The 3,545-nt window shown below is 37.1% G+C and overlaps 1 long non-coding RNA gene across 1 annotated transcript; it reads left to right on the forward strand.

The window, feature by feature from the left end:
- The first annotated feature begins 209 nt into the window (after window positions 1–209).
- LOC109093923 lies at window positions 210–1,912 on the forward strand. The gene is made up of 3 exons (XR_002018457.2): window positions 210–286; window positions 1,151–1,260; window positions 1,417–1,912. It is a non-coding gene; the product is annotated as an uncharacterized LOC109093923 (long non-coding RNA).
- Window positions 1,913–3,545: the final 1,633 nt, after the last annotated feature.

Consider the following 3,545-nt stretch of genomic DNA (forward strand, 5'->3'; position numbering starts at 1 on the left):
AAAAAAGAAACAAAGGAAAAAGAAATGATAGATGAATTGATCTCGTTGTCATAAACCATGTCACTTCTGTCTTTCAGTTTAAGAATATCTCTGATTAAAACGAATAATTCGGATAATGTAAAATTCCTTTTAACTGACCCTGTTCTGTTCTCCAAGAGAAGAGAGAAGTGACGTCAGCGTTTGATTAGCATATCGCCCTCTATATATTAGATGCTTGCGCATTGGCGCGCCACAGTACTGCAACGTTATTCAGCTGAAGACTTCAAACTGTAATCCGTCTACAAAGGTACGTGTTTCAGAGTTACGCATATGAAATAATGCAACTGGTGTCGTGTTAAAAATGCAAATCGTTGTAGCACTATTTTTATTGACCGTGAAATCTGTTCTTCTCCAAATAATTCTGGGGAAAAAGTATATGCTTTTGTATTTGAAGACGCGGTGTGTTCAAACATCTTCAGAATGTTACAAATATTAATAAAGAATATGCAAATGTTGCTTTAAACTCGATACCTTAAGGCGATCAAGGCGGTTAACCTATTTTCTTTGTTAAGCCTCTTCGTGCTGCAAATGCATTAATAAGGATGTGACTCATTATGTCATATGGCACAATTGCTGCCTTGTATCAAAAGCACAGTTTGTTAATGCGTTATAAAGTGTGATTGGTGAAGAGGGCGTTGAAAGAAACGGCAGCATTGTGTGCTGTGGGTGATAAAGCAGTACAGGGCGGTGGTTTTCCACAATGCAATCACATTTTGCGAAAGGCAGTCAGAATGCTTTGCCTGGCCGTGCACACGAAAGAAATAGAATCTTGAGCAAAAGTATGTAGGATTTTTACCTTAGAAAGAAAGAAAGAGAAAGAAAACATAAATGCTATCACATTTAATTATTCATATTGTAACCTCAGCGTGGGAACTGCTTTTGTTATGTAAATATTCATTTTTTGCTGCCTCAGACGCCATGCAGAAAGGGTGCGGTTTTGTTCAGTGCTGTGTAGCAGTGTCAGGAACATTAGCGGGATGTGATGCAAATCTCCACTAAATGAACAATAGGATTCTAGAGCTTCATTGCCTCTGGTGTTTCGAGAAGCAACTCTAGCTTTTTGCAGACAAGAAAGATATCACATTTGTATTCTCTTTTGTTCCTTGAGCAGACAACCAATCATGTCTGACAAACCAAACCTTGAGGAGGTCACCAGCTTTGACAAAACCAAGCTGAAGAAGACTGAGACTCAGGAGAAAAACCCACTGCCATCTAAAGAAAGTAAGAATTACAACACAAAACTGGCTGGTATTACATAGCTACAGTAAGCTATGATATCTATGCCCTTAGTTTATAATTCATAATTTTCTTTTAGAGTGCTATCAAATGACGTTTACACAGAATCGAACTGAATTTTACTCTCTTCTTTGTCTGCAGCCATTGAACAGGAGAAGCAGGCGGCCTCGTGAAAACTCAAGCTGCCATCATGCACTGTGCACACTCCCTTCCCTGCATTGCCTTTTCATTCACTTCTTTTAGCAGTATAACTTTGTAACCAAAATGTCAAAAAAGAAAATATGAAACGAAAAAAAAAAAAGATAATCTAAAGCTGCATCACTGTCAGATGGGATGAGCCAAACCCCTCTAGCAACATCTAGATGCATTCGGACCGCCTCCCTTGTCCAGTCCAGTGATGAGAACAGAACACTTCTGATTCCAGGAGCATGATGCATGGATTCATCTGGTGGCCACTGGCTACGGTGGGCTGTTTTGCATTGGTTTCGATTGTTGCCATAGGACAAGGGGGCGTGGCCTAGCGGATATCCCCAAATTTTTATCATCCGGTTGAGGCGTGGCTTTTTGTTGACAAGTGACCAGCTCACAAAGTTATGGCATCTTTTTTTTTTTTTTTTTTTTTTTTTTTTCAATTTTAGACTAAACTGCACAATCTTTGGTTTTTATGTTTGGTAATTATGATTAACACCTTGTTAGTGCTGCTTCAGTGAAATGCTTTTTTTATTATTATTGGTAAGAAAGAGGAAGAGGAAAAAAGCAAATTCAATCTAGATGTGAAAACACTTCTAAGGACCGGTGTTGTATTTTAATTGATTGTGCCCTTTTTTTTTTTTTTATTGATGTGGTTTCGGGGTTGCTTTGTGTCGCACCCTGTCTTTGGTTGTCTTGTACGGTGGTTATCACCTTTCAAAATGTAAATGCAATGTGATCGCTTTCAGCTGTAGATCATTTTTTTTCTTGGGTTTTGTAAAAGGATTAAACCTCAGCAACCATGTTATTGCCACAAACCATTTATCAATAATGGAAAATCGAAACCGTTGTAAAAAAAAAAAAAAAAAAAAAAACTTTGTTTAGTCTTAATTTGTCATTTGCCCTTTTGCAAGATCTGAAAATAGATCAAGTTCGCTGGGAATGCTAATGTGTAAATATTTCACCCTTCATTCACTGAACATGTAATTACTATTGCTTGTGATCATGATCTCTTATGGTGGGGATTTCTGAAGCTGCCTTCTGCACCATGGATTAGTGTCTCCTCTGAAACCTAATTACATTAGCATGCTGACACAGATTCCATATATCAACAAGTATAAAAACAAATCTCTGGTTTAAAAAAAATGTTAGAAGTACATACAGTACAGTAGAAACCATTTTAGCTCTATCTTGACACTGAAAAATCAGCTTTTCTCATTAATAATTAGACTTGTTAACCTACACCATAACTGTTATTATTATGATTACTTTCCAAACTGTCTTTATGGACAGCCTAATTATGCATGCAATTAAAGAGGACAGCACAGTGTTTCCTCTTAATGTGAAATTAAAATGGCCTTGATAGAACAAGCAGCTTCTCTGGTGATTTTCTCTGCAGTAGAACTGTTTGACAGACTAACCATCATGATTTTAGCATGTGCCCTTGTAAGTGGATTGATGTTAAGTCATTTACACTTAATACTGTATTAATCTCTTGGAAATAGCACTGGTTGGAAGCGATGGGCTAGAAGATTCTGTGTTTGTGTGTCTATTATATGTCAGTGGCATTACAAGCAGATAAATTCATAAAGCTCTTCTGCATCTGTAAGTCTTCTTTCTAATTCCAAACAGTTATATGTCATGTCATATACAAGGATTTCAGAAAAAAAGGCATTCATGTCCTGGTAAAAACAAGAAATGCCAACGCCTGATGCTTAAATTAAGTGCAAATTCAGGCATGCCACAGAATCTGTCAATAGCTGTTTGAGCAGAGTATATTATTGGCTAGTTCCTCTGGGCTTCTGCTACATAACTTGTAGTACATTCATTGAATGGAATACTCTGTTGAACAAAGCCTTATGGGCTTTGTTTAAGAAGCTGCTGTTTGCCGTATGATTGTGTGAGAATGTAATGAATAGTATAACAGTTGGATTCTTGAAGTAAAAATGCCATTGGTTTTCTCCATAAAGTGGAATTGATTTTGAACTTCAAGTTCAAGTTCAAGTTCAGTTTTATTTCTAGAGCACATTTAAGCACGAAACAGGGCTGACCAAAGTGCTGCACAACAAACAATAATATAT

Source organism: Cyprinus carpio, chromosome A1 (assembly GCF_018340385.1).
Source record: "Cyprinus carpio isolate SPL01 chromosome A1, ASM1834038v1, whole genome shotgun sequence".
NCBI lineage: Eukaryota > Metazoa > Chordata > Actinopteri > Cypriniformes > Cyprinidae > Cyprinus > Cyprinus carpio.